The sequence below is a fragment of the Natrix helvetica genome, assembly GCF_964273705.1.
Source record: "Natrix helvetica genome assembly, chromosome: 3".
Lineage (NCBI taxonomy): Eukaryota > Metazoa > Chordata > Lepidosauria > Squamata > Natricidae > Natrix > Natrix helvetica.
In genome coordinates this window covers 159,019,200-159,032,887 of record NC_138549.1, presented here as the reverse complement: position 1 = coordinate 159,032,887, position 13,688 = coordinate 159,019,200, and the positions used below count along the sequence as shown (strand labels likewise).

General features: G+C 38.5%; 1 long non-coding RNA gene across 1 annotated transcript in view; it reads left to right on the top strand.

The window, feature by feature from the left end:
- Positions 1–597: 597 nt before the first annotated feature.
- LOC309390384 overlaps positions 598–13,688 on the top strand; it is a 42,955-nt gene continuing 29,864 nt past the window's right edge. Inside the window, exons 1-3 of the long non-coding RNA XR_014175121.1 lie at positions 598–629; positions 4,074–4,134; positions 7,321–7,392. This is a non-coding gene — a long non-coding RNA (uncharacterized lncRNA). The remainder of the gene's footprint in view (positions 630–4,073; positions 4,135–7,320; positions 7,393–13,688) is intronic.

Genomic DNA, 13,688 nt, shown 5'->3' with positions numbered 1-13,688 from the left:
CAAAACTACATAGATAAAAAGACCCTTTCCATAAATGATTTTAAGTTAAAATGTTTTTAGAAATGTGTAATACACTGTAATACTTAAAGCAGAAATAGGATAAAGTTGAGTTATTGATAGTACTGACAAGTATAAACTGATTTATGCATGCCTAGAAATTTCAAAAAGCTCTTAGGGTTTTATATTGTCTTAAACTTATTGAGATGATGAGTAACAGGAAGGAAAGTTCCTACAAGTTGAAATATAATAGATAGTGTTGTGGCCCAGCAGCGGCCGGCTGAGCTGTTGGTGGACTCTGACAGCTCAGACCATTATGGGACTGCTCTGGGGGATGAGGAAGACCCTGGAGGGTGTTTGGAGTCAGAGCAGGAACTAGAGAGGCCTGTTGGCCACCAGGTGGCATCTGAGTCAGGGAGCAGTGAGGAGGAACAGAGGGAGGTTGTCCTTGATGTGTATTTACGTAGAGCTGAGAAAAGAAAGGAACAGCTGTGGAGAAGACATCATAGAAGAAAGTAAGGACAGCTGGTTAAGGGTGTGGCCTCTCCCAAAGAGTTTATAGGTGGAGCAACGGGAGGGGAATCTTTGTAGGAAACAACAGTCCATTAGACGAGCTGTTGAGAAAGCCTTCTGTAAGTTTTATCTTGGGTTCTTGAAGATCACTTTCTAGGCTCCCAGCCAAGGGGTGGCTTTATCTATGTAATTAGTCATGGCAGACAGCCAAGCCTGTGTCTGCATATTCATTGGAATCATGGGACAGAACAGATATTGATGTTGGATCAGTTGCTCTTTGGATTTGAGAAATTGATGCCTTCTTTGATGTTGCACATGCTTAATACTTTTAAAAATAATTTCAGAATCAGGAGCCCCTATTACCAGGTTGCTCTTTCTACACTGTGTTGTTTGATCTCAACAAATTTACTGAAGGGGTGATGGTGCAGGAAAGACTCCCCAAGAACCAGTAAGTCAAGGATCCTAGAAAATGATTTTTTCTCTTTTCAAAATCCTTATTCTGAAGCCAGTTCCAAATAAATCAAGCTAACAATGTAATCAGATGGTACCCAAGTTTTAAAGGCTTTTATGAAGCTCAGCTGAAAGGATGTTGAAAATTCAAATTTTATCTTGGCACCATGCTAAAGTGTCTAAATGGAGCACAAAAGCTTTTTTCCTAGATTATGATCGTCACACAAATTGTTTTTAAATGAATAAACATAAGAGCTCAAGAGAACTGGGAGAACCGTCCATTATTTATTAAAGACATTTAGTGCTTCATTAATTTGAATGCAACAATCCATTTTTGATTAGCTGGGTTGTTAAGCAGACATTGTCAAATGCCACTAAGGTGTGAGGTGTGAAGAATGTGCTTCCCAGCATCTGTATGTTCCCTCTGAAGGCAGCAGCATTTCAGCTGAATTAATGTTTGAGCAGCCCCCTCCCCTTGAGTATCAAATAGCCATAATTTTCTAAGCACTTTATGAACATTGCTTTCGTAATGTTACTTTCATATAAATTTCCATTCCTGTAAAAGAAGACAAACAAGAAGACAAATTGTTTCCATATTAGATGGAAGAACAAACACGAGAGAGAGAGAGAGAGACGGAGGGAGGGAGGGAGGGAGGGAGGGAGGGAGGGAGGGAGGGAGAGAGAGAGAGAGAGAGAGAGAGAGAGAGAGAGAGAGAGAGAGAGAGAGAGAGAGAGAGAGAGAGAGAGAATGAATGGCCCAGCCTTGAAATTGCTAGGATTTTATTCCAAACATCAGTGAATGAAGAAATGGCATCTTTGACTTCAGGGGAGGATATGATGAATACAAACAAAGAATGGAAAATTATTCCACAATATTGTCAGAATATCCATTCACGTTTGCCTCCAGTTGTGATTTCAGATAGTCTGATTTTAAATTGTCTGCTCAGAAGTAAAGCTCACTTAGTTCATTGTGATTTATTTTTCAGTAAGCAAGCTTAATGTTGTTCATACCGCCTGCAAATTTTAGCAGCAGTTACATGATTTGGTCATCCAGTATTTATGGTATACTCCATTTTTCTCTTTCAATACAGAATGTAAAAGAGAAAGATTGTAAAAATTCCCAGATGAGTTAGAGGAGTTAATTGAAACTTTTGTGTGATCAGATAAATATAATGTCCTTGATTTAGTTGACTGAGTCAGTTGACTTGATTTTATATATACTTCTTCCACCACCATTGTCCCCAACATAGGATTCAGGCATTCACATATAATTTCTTTTCTTTTCATTCACTCTTCCTGGATTCATATTGGAGCTTTACCAACAAACCAAGATCTTGTAACAGCACGAGCTAACTGTCAGGCCTGGAAGCCATCTTTCACATTGAGCATTCATGCCAGTCACATTTAGTGTTGTGGGAAACCAGAAAAGGGGATTGTATGGAGCTGGGGAGATATATATCCATAATAACATTCTTTCTCAGAGAGTCAAGGACATCCTGCCCTGCACCTGGAGGGTGTGATTGAGAGGCATCTCCAGTTGGGACGGTGCCTTGATTGGACCATGTGATGGACATGTGAGTGATGGACAGGGTCTTGAACTTTCTTTTGGGTGGGGAAAACCTGGAAGCTTTCAGATTCAGGTTTTCCCAGAAGGACCAATATGACATCTCTAATAAAATGGAACTTTGAGGAAACTCTAGCCTCGGAGTCTTATTTCATTGGGAGTGTTACTTGAAACCCTGACATTAACCCAAATCTCCTTTAAAAATGTACAACCAGCTCACCGAACTCCAGGGTGCTGTCCAGGGTCCTGAGCCCTGAATGTTGACCCCAAACCCGGTGGCATGAAGACTCAGGGAAGATGGAAGAGGACATGATACTAGACTCTTATCTGTGGGTCCATATTGTTACACTCTTTTTATGTTCTTCATATATTTTGAGGATGGGACAAGATTTATTTTGTTCTCTCCTTCCTTAGATTAAAAAAAATGCAAAACTGAACTTTCTTAGTTCAGTATCCTAATCTAAGATTACAGGGGGGAAAGAGAAAGAGTGAAAATCCTTCAGTACTTTCTGGGAGATACAAGTTGTACTCTAGTGTTAAGTTCATACTTTCTATTGCAAAGTCACTAGGATAAGGTTTCATTGAATTCCAAAATCAGGGGGAAAGGGGGTTATTGGGAAGATAATGGCATCAATGGGTTTGTTTATCCCAGGAGGCAAAATGTTTTCTTCCTCCTTGTTTCATGGGTGGTTTTGCAAATTTGTATGAAAGCAAAGCAAAAGGGAATGCTTCTTACATTACATGTAAGTAGTTCTTAATTTACAATTATAATTGAACTTGGATTGGTGGTTGTAAATCATTATGGTCATATGTCAGGATATCACTTGACCAGACCTGATTTTTCAACATTTTTGACTGCAGCCGCTAAGTAAACACTGTGGCCATGAGCCACTGTGCTGCAATGGTTAGAGTGCAGTACTGCAGGCTACTTCTGCTGATCACTGGCTGCCAGCAGTTCGGCAGTGTCACTGTGTTAATTGTTTGCTAGCTGAACTGAATAATTACTGCGCAGGTCATAGGTCCTTATCAGCAATGATTTACTGCGCATGCTTAACACGTTTCTAATACATCACACATTCCAGAGACTTCTTTCCTTTTGATCTTTGTTCGTCTGCCAAAAAAAGGTGGGTGACAAACTGCTCTTGCCAGAATGTAACAATTAGATAGATTTGTTTTATTTCTATTTTCTTATTTTTGTGTTAAAGCTTGTTTTTAATTAGAACATGTTCTTGGGTTTTTATTTTCGCTTCTTCTGAAGATATGCTGTTTGGAAAAGCCATCGATTCTAGACCTCATTAGCTCAGGGTGAAATTTCCCCTGACAGGCAGTTCGAATCTCACCAGGCTCAAGGTTGACTCAGCCTACCATCCTTCCGAGGTGTGTAAAATGAGGATCCAGATTTTGGGGGCAATAGGCTGACTCTGTATACTGCTTAGAGAGGTTTGCAAAGCACTATGAAGTGGCATATAAGTCTAAGTGCTATTGCTATGAAATGAACTCTCCAGTCATTAAGCAAATCCATTTTCCCAATTGGTGTTTTTTTCCCCAGAAACCAACAGTAATAAACACTGGAAATACTTCTCCACTGGAAACTGCAAATGGCTGTAAAGGTAAGCCAGTTGTCCAATGCCCATAATGCAATCACACAACTGTCAGGTGGCTTGTGTGTATGCTGCCATTGTAACTTCAAAAACAGGTCGTAAGTAGCTCTGGTGAAGTCTGTCATAACTTTGAACAGCCATTAAACAACTGGTTGTAAATTGAGGATAACCTGTATGTCCCTTTACATCAGTTAAACACATTGTAGGAACAAGGCCATGGTATCCTGCTTACTCTTTATAGTGGTTCTGACTGATTTCTAACTGATTCGTGAACAAGAGTTCCATTGTTATATATTTTAAACATATAAGACACAAGGTTTTTATTTTTGCTTCACACATATAAACACACAGACATACACACACACATACTTCCAAAATCTTGCCAACTGCAGAGACCAGTGCAGGTAGTCACAAAGAGTTAAAAGTTAGAAGACACGACAATAAAATAAAATAGCATTTAATATTTTATTCATAAAATAATTTTATAATTTCATCAATTAAGGTTTTTTTTTTAGTATTTTAATTTTTTAAATTCATAGTTTAGTAGTCTGAACCATCTTATTTGCTTTTATTAATCTTCTAGAAAATGTTTGTGCATTTTAATTTGAGCCTTATAACCTTTTACAAAAACTATAAAATGCTGGTCGGTGAGAATAATGAAGATAGTACTACTCAATAGGTTTACAGCTAAATTCCCTCCCTTATCCCCAAACCTTTTGTTAACTACCTTGTTATTACATTTAAAAAAATAATGAAATGAAAGATAGAAGACACCATGCTTCTCAGAATTTTAATCAGGAGACCAGAAATATCTTTATGGAAGGAAGAATCAGCTTCTTGGCTGAACAAAAAGATCAAAATCAGTCTCATTTGTCCACCTTAAAGCACAAAATTAGTCATTCCTAATTCCCGAGATAGCAAAATCTTTAATTCAAATGTATGATTGGTTATTATGCAACAAATACTGATTATGGTTTTAAGAATGCATTATCTACCGTTTCCCTGAAAATAAGACCTCCCTGGATGATAAGCCCAATTGGGCTTTTGAGCACATGCGCTAAAATAAGCCCTTCCCCCAAAATAAGCCCTCCCCCAAAATATTGCAACACAGCAGCAGCCATGAGATAACCACGCTAACTGCCTCCTGCACCTGAAAAACAATAAGACCTCCCTGAAAATAAGGTCAAGCACTTATTTCAGAGCTCAAAAGAAAATAAGACTCTGTCTTATTTTCGGGGAAACACAGTAACATTTGGAATAGCATTAATGTCAGGTGTTCTAAATACCATGCAGAATTAAATCATTGTTCAAGGCAAAGTTATCCTTAAAGGTCCAATTTATTCATGCAGGCAAGTTAGCACGTCTATGGAATTCCAACTCTAATGTTCTTCCTGGAATTCCACCCAGCTGAAAGTTCATGATCTATCCCCACACCCACAAATCCATCACATGTTCCAATCATCATCTTCCATGCTGGCATCTACACCCCTCTGCTTCCGGTCAGGTGTCGAGGTGCGGAGACAAAAGATGACCTTGGCTTCTATAAAAGAATGTCAACAATACATTCCACAATCCTACTCCTTTCTACTCCCCCCTCCCAACTACTACACTAATGAAACAGCATAAGAAATTAATAAAAAGTGTGGCCGGCCAAAGATCCTAAAAAGAACATAACTACAGGCCTGACAATTAAATGAATCCTAAAAGCTCTAAATTCTTTGAAGCTTGAGAGCCATTTGAATCTCAGATGAGGTTAAATTTTATGTGAATTCAATTTTTCCTGTTGTATCTGCATGTTCTACAATGGTTAGTCACTGATAGGAAAAACTATGGATTCATTTTTAAGGCTTTTGCTGTTGAGTCTCTGAACTAATAGTCCAAGGATGAGAGCCCAACAAAAACCCAGGCTCTTCACAGACAGTTATATCGTACTCAAGTTTGATAGGCCAAATGAGAACATGTTCCTCAACCAGAATTCATTCAAGCTTAAGTAGCATTTTTTCTCATAATTCTATAAGTACTCTCACTTGTGCAGGTAACTGATACTAATTTAATGAAAAGAAGGACTAGAAGAAGGATATGATAACAGTGTTCCAATGTTTGAAGGCTTGTTGTAAAGAAGAGGGAGTCAAACTATTCTCCCAAAGCATCTGAAGGCCGGACAAGAAGCATTGGATGGAAACTAAACAAGGAGAGAAGCAATCTAGAACTAAGGAGAAATTTATCAACAGTGAGAATAATTAATCAATGGAACAACTTGTCTTCAGAAGTTATGGGTGATTCATCACTGGAGGTTTTTAAGAAGAGATTGGGCAGCCAGCTGTCTGAAATGATATAGGGTTTCCTGCCTGAGCAGGGGGGGGGTTGGACTAGAAGACCCCCAAGGTCACTTCCAACTCTGTTTTAATACTACCACCTTCTAACTACAATACTCTCATATGTGATGTATCTATTTATTTTTCACATTTCTGAACCATCTTTAGATATATGGCTTACTGAGAATACAAGAGATACTATTATGTTCTATTATGTTCTTAGGTAGTTTTTGCTCTTTATTCATTAGCTGTAGTCAAGAATATCGAAGGGCTAGGCAATCCTTTTATTTTCTCAGTCCAGGATTTTCTCAGATTGTATTGAAAACTAATTCAATCTACACAATTCCAGCAATCCTTCAGATCTTACTTTGTATCTAATTTTTTGGTATCTATACTGCAGATGAAATTCACAGGGACAACTAAAGCACACAGACATGCAAATGTACACATAACCACTCACACACAGTACCGAGAAGTCATTTTCAACTATAACTCAGTCATAAACAAATGTTTGGAATGTGCCTATGCATTTCTTGATGGATGATTTCTCAAAATGCCACGGAATGGTTTCATTTCTGTTGCCATTGCTATGTAAATCAAATCCTGGTTACTTGTTGATATCATGTCAAAGTTCCTGGCCTATCATTAGAACTTTGTTCCCTTCATCCCTTTGTTGAGTGAGGAATCTACATTCTCTTCAGAACAGTAGTAAAATAACAGAATTCATAAAATAATGAATGAAAAGGACACAGAAGAGGATATATCAATATGAGGACCCAAAGGATGCATGGAGTCCAGAGAGTAAAAGTGGTGGGGAGATGAAATCTGCCATCAATCCAGCAGCCAGCTGCAGTGTGGAAATCTCCCTTTTGTTCCCCAGGCTAACTGGTAAATCCAGGACTTCAGGCTCTTGAGGAAAGATAGGAGGGTGAGGGCAGATCTTTGCTTAGAGGTAAGTAATGTCATGATTATGTAGTGTATATTGGAAGAGGTGACCCTTTGAGAGTTCTATGAAATGAAATTTTATTTTAATGCATGCTAATTGGTGTACATTCAAAGTGAAAATAAAGCTGTTCTGTTCTGTTCTGTTCTGCTCTGCTCTGCTCAATTGTATTCTATTCTATTCTGTTCTGTTCTGCTCTGCTCTGTTTTGTTCTGCTCTGCTCTACTCTACTCTACTCTACTCTACTCTACTCTACTCTACTCTACTCTACTCTGTTCTGCTCTGCTCTGTTTTGTTCTGTTATGCTCTGCTCTACTCTACTCTACTCTGTTCTGTTCTGTTCTGTTCTGTTCTGCTCTGCTCTGCTCCTGTTCTGTTCTGCTCTGTTCTGCTCTGCTCTGTTCTGCTCTGCTCTGCTCTCCTCTGCTCTGCTCTGCTCTACTCTGTTCTGTTCTGCTCTGCTCTGCTCTGCTCTGCTCTGCTCTACTCTACTCTACTCTGTTCTGTTCTGCTCTGCTCTGCTCTGCTCCTGTTCTGTTCTGCTCTGCTCTGCTCTGCTCTACTCTACTCTGTTCTGTTCTGTTCTGCTCTGCTCTGCTCTGCTCTGCTCTGCTCTGCTCTACTCTACTCTACTCTGTTCTGTTCTGTTCTGCTCTGCTCTGCTCTGCTCCTGTTCTGCTCTGCTCTGCTCTGCTCTGCTCTGCTCTGCTCTACTCTGTTCTGCTCTGCTCTGCTCTCCTCTGCTCTGCTCTACTCTGTTCTGTTCTGCTCTGCTCTGCTCTACTCTGTTCTGTTCTGCTCTGCTCTGCTCTACTCTACTCTACTCTACTCTACTCTGTTCTGTTCTGTTCTGCTCTGCTCTGCTCTGCTCTGCTCTGCTCTGCTCTGCTCCTGTTCTGCTCTGCTCTGCTCTGCTCTGCTCTACTCTGCTCTGCTCTGCTCTGCTCTGCTCTCCTCTGCTCTGCTCTACTCTACTCTGTTCTGTTCTGCTCTGTTCTGCTCTGCTCTGCTCTGCTCTGCTCTGCTCTACTCTACTCTACTCTACTCTACTCTATTCTATTCTATTCTATTCAGTAGCTATTTAGATACCTTTTCTTTTGGACAAAAAAATCATATCATTTCTATTTCTTGTTTTATTATTTTTAAGAATACTGCAAAGGTAAAAATCCAGTGAATGATTTCTTCTGTCACATCAGGCAAGGGGAAAGAATTGCTATGGTGAGATAAACTTTCTTGAGACATTTTTTTAAAGCTGGAGTTAGTACATAGCATAAAGTGAAGACGAGTTCCTTTTCCCAGATTAGATCTCACTTTGGGAAATAGCATCTGCTATCAACTGCCACAGACCGCAGGGGGAATGACACTTGAAAGGAAGTGACACAGAATAACTTCAAAATTGGCTCTCCATTATTCCAGAATGTAGGACAAGGAAATAATGGATTTAACTTACAAGAAGCAGATTTTGATTTAACATGGGACTGGGAGAGAGGAAATCTTAACAGAGCAGTTTGCCAATGGAATCAGCTACTCAGGGAGGCGATGTGTTCATTCTATACTGGATGTGTTCAAGTGAATGACAGATATTGGGCATGCTTGAATTTGGATTCCTGAAATAATGGCTGCTTTCCACTCTGGATTTCAGGAATACCTTCTTCTCTTGTCAACATTTATTAGAAGCTTTCTCCACATACACACACACCATCACTCCTTATCAAGGCTTAACCTCACCCTGGAAGTTACATCTGCAAACAGTATGAAAACAGCTGACTTTCACTTTGACCTGAGTTGCTAGCTAACAACTAAGCAGCGAATACATCTCTGCTGACCTAATGGCTCAGAAAGCCAAATTCTGGTTGGCTACTGGTGTTCTGCAAATGCTACAGGTTGGAATGGTAGTCAGAATTGGTCACTGGTGCTCTGCTCCATTTTGAATGTCAAATTAGAAAGTCTGATTATTTAGAGAAGGAAGGAAGGAGGGAAGGAAAGAAGGATGGAGGGAGGGATATAGGAAGAAGGGAAGGATGGAGAAAGATGATGGATGGAAGGAAGGAGGGAGGGAAGGAAGGAGGGAGGGAGGGGGAGGGAGGGAAGGATATGGGAAGAAGGGAGGATGGAGAAAGGTGATGGATGGAAGGAATGAGGGAGGGAGGGAGGGAGGGAAGGAAGGAAGGAAGGATGGAGGGAGGGTTATAGGAAGAAGGGAAGGGTGGAGAAAGGTGATGGATGGAAGGAATGAGGGAGGGAGGGAGGGAGGGAAGGAAGGAAGGAAGGAAGGAAGGAAGGAAGGAAGGAAGGAAGGAAGGAAGGAAGGAAGGAAGGGACACTAAGATCTTCAGAACAGATCTTGCTACTTGTAGTACAATCTAAATGTTTCAGCATTTACCTAGTAAACTAGAAGACTTCCAAGGTCCCTTCCAACTCTGTTATTCCGTTGAAATTGTCACCTGGCAGTTTCATATTTATAGTTGTCACTATGGTGCCAACAATACTTTAGAATGTTTTCTTCCTACTGTTTTGGAAGTGCTGTGTTCTTTTTCAGATGCATGCTCTAGATTTCTCTCTTAATTGAAAACTTCCCTGTTTGGCTATTGCTTTTATGTGCATAGTTTGAGGATTTTTAAGTCTGTATAACATATGCAAACATATAAGAATTGAAAGTTTAAAGCTTTTAATTATCTAATTGTACTGCATATGTTGAATTGTCATTCTCACTAATGGAAATGAGGCAAACATTGATTAAACTAATAAATAACAAATACATAAAACTGCACACCTAATGATCTTCCTACTTCTGCCCATCACCTCCCTTAATTACAGATATGAGTGACAATTTGCTTTCAAATTTCTGCAATCTGAAGAAGAGGTTTAAATCTTCTCTGGTAAACAAATCTTAAAGAGAGAGAAAAAGCTTCCATCACCATAAATAGATGCATCCCTCATTTGGTTTCTATAGATCAGGCAATGTCGTGTACTCAACCCTTCTATCATCTTATTTATAACCCTCAAATAATACAATAAATAGTCCAAGTGCTTTTAATAATTGGTTCCATAAGTGGGGAGGAAGCCACTTTTGGCTCCAATTGATATTTCTTCACCTTTGAAAAATGTATGTGAGAAACAAAAAAAGTGGCAATGTTTAATTCATGGATACATAACAAGAAGTTTAAGTCTCTAAGCAGTTTGCAAAAGCCCCTGGAACTCTTCCAAACATGGTTGCCAAATGGTAATCTTTATTGAGACAGATGGGGAAATTATTAAATGCATGAGGTCTAATCATATTCACTGTAATTAATCGATTAATCAAAAGTGAAATTTAATTAAACTAGGTTTTGGTCCTGGTCTGTTGTCTGGACCTTACCTATTCTCTGGATTCCATCTGTAGCCACACAAAGAACAAGTGCAGCCAAAAATCCCAGAATTGAACAGCATAAAACTTCAATAAATTATTTAAGTTATTTTTAGAAGAATTGAATTAAATATTTCCTATAAAAGCATATCTAAAGGGACAACTCCAGGTCAGGTTGCTGCCTGCTTATTTTAGACTACAAGAATAGGCTATAAGAATTAGACTACGAGTAAGGCCACACTTGGAATACTGCATTCAGTTTTGGGTGTCATGATATAGAAAAGATGTGGAGACTCTAGAAAGAGTGCAGAGAAGAGCAACAAAGATGATTAGGGGACTGGAGATTAAAACATGTGAAGAACGGTTGCAGGAACTGGACATGGCTAGTTTAATAGAAAGAAGGACCAGGGGAGAGATTATAGCAGTGTTCCGATATCTCAGGGTTGCCACAAAGAAGAGGGAGTCAAACTATTCTCCAAGGCACCTGAGGGTAGAACAGGAAGCAATGGCTAGAAACTAATCAAGGAGAGAAGCAACTTAGAACTGAGGAGAAATTTCTTGACAGTTAGAACAATTAATCAGTGAAACAGCTTACCTCCAGAAGTTGTGAATGCTCCAACACTGGAAGTTTTAAAGAATATGTTGGATAACCATTTGTCTGAAATGGTATAAGGTTTCCTGCCTAAGTAAGAGGTTGGACTAGAAGACCTCCAAGGTCCCTTCCAATTCTGTTATTCTATTCTATTCTAATATGATATGATTGATTGATTATGAACCATCAAGTTGGTCTTGATCCTAGCAACCTTAGAGATTGCCTTTCCCTAAGACAATATCTCCCTAACTTGGTCTTTCATGTCTTCCAATATTTTTCCCATTGTTGTGGTAGTTAAGCCCATCCAGCTTGCTACTGGTCATCCTACAGAATGCAGAATAATAGAGTTGTAATGGACCTTAATGGTCCCTTCTTCTCTTTCCTCTTCTCTTTCCTTCCATCATCATCACTATTACTATGAGAACCAGTTTCACCCTACATATTTGAGATAATCACTGTGATTTACAGATCTGGATTCATTCTCTGTGATAGAAAATAAAGCTTTCCAATGAATTCACAATTTATCTTCTAATAAGTTTCATTATGTGTTTTTAATTAGAACACTAAGTGCAGTAAAACGTACAAAGTGCAGTATTCTTACTGAGGTGTAAACTGAACACATTTAGAGTTATGCATAAGGTTTCCTGTTTTGGGGGAAAAAATCTAATTGAATTCTTTTGTGTGTATATGGGACAAGTTCTAATATTTATTGTCCTTTTAGACAAAATGTTATGTCCAAAAGACAGATTGGTAATATGCAGTGCAACTGCTGTGTGTTCAAAGTGCTACATGCCTTGAATAGGCAAGCAGAAAAAAAATCAAACCACATCAATTGACAATGATTTCTTTTTTTTTGAAAGCGAGTTGAAAAGGAGTCAACTGTGTCCCTTACTGAGTCTGAAACAAATAATGCAAAACTTTGCCCAGTGTACTTGAAAAGAACAACTCAAATGTTATTGCTTTTATTGTCGCATTTGTAGTCAATTCATTTCTTGTCTCCCAAACTTTCTTGCCTTAAAAACTAAATGACACCTGGAATGTAACCTCTTTCAAATAACTCTCAAGTAAAAAATAAATTGGAGTTTTCTTTCCCTTGCTTGTTTTTTCAAGCATATCAAATTTGCATCCCTAATCCAGAAAGGTCTATAAAATGTTAATCATAACAATGAACTTTCTATCAAATGCTTCAATTAAGCAACTAATATTTCATGCCCACTATCAAAGGGTCCCTGTTGGGCTACCAAAGGTTTGTCATTTATTTTATCGGCAGACCTAGATCACAGTTGGTTAAATATCAAATCCAATTGCCCCCATTATGGATATTAAACATGGGAGGTAAGATTTAGATGAAGTTTTCATTCAGCTGTATCAATGATTGCTGTGAAAAGAAAATGGGAAATAAAGATGGAGAAAGACTTGACCAGAACCAAGCCAGCTAAATTCCTTTCTTGTTTTCTGCTGTTATCCTCTATTTGTTGTTCCCATGCTTCTAACTGAAAAGAGGAAATTTGATAGAAAGGAAGATTTGTAACTACAGGGATTGAATTACTAAACTATTGGAAGTACCAAATACTTCCAAGTATAATTAAGGAGTGATTTCTTTCTCAAAAGTCTAGGGATTGTGGTTTTTCAGTTGCAGTTGACATTCCAACATTAATAACTTCTTCATTTTGTCTTTGTACCATCTCCTATAGCTGAAGGATGCATTTAAGTAAGAAAATTTAGTAACTTAAACAGAGTATTATTAATTTTATGTTTTTGTAGGTGCATTTGCATGCACTCGTGTGCCATGTACCTTTTAGAAAATCTGGTGAAACCTATCGAAACCACTTAGAAAAATGTATCAAAATTCCTAAAATAAATTACAAAGATACAGATGTAATGCCAAGAAAACCAATTATGCTCGAATACACTTATCAAAATATTGTGAACATAATTAATATATATGCTTCTTAGTCCATTCAACTAATAAAAAATTCAGCAAAATTTCAGTTAGTGGATACTGAAAATTGCATTTTACCCCTTTTAAAATCTGGCTATCCACAGATCCCAGGTTAAGAACCTCTATTCTAATTTATAAAGGCATATTGAAGAAATACCCTGAAGATACTCTCCCCCTCCCTCGATGTCTTTCTCTCTTCTCTGCCATCAAAGTGGCAAGGTTATTCACACTTGGATTAAAAATCACCAAAAGTTCATTAAGAGTCTACATGATCAGACAAGCAGGGACATATTTAGAAAAGTTCCCAGCTGAAAGACCTAAATAAACACAGAAGTTTACGTAGTCAGCTTCACATAAGGCATTTTAAATAATGGAATTACCCTAGTTAATCCACATTTGGTCCTTACAACTGCTAAGCTAACCAG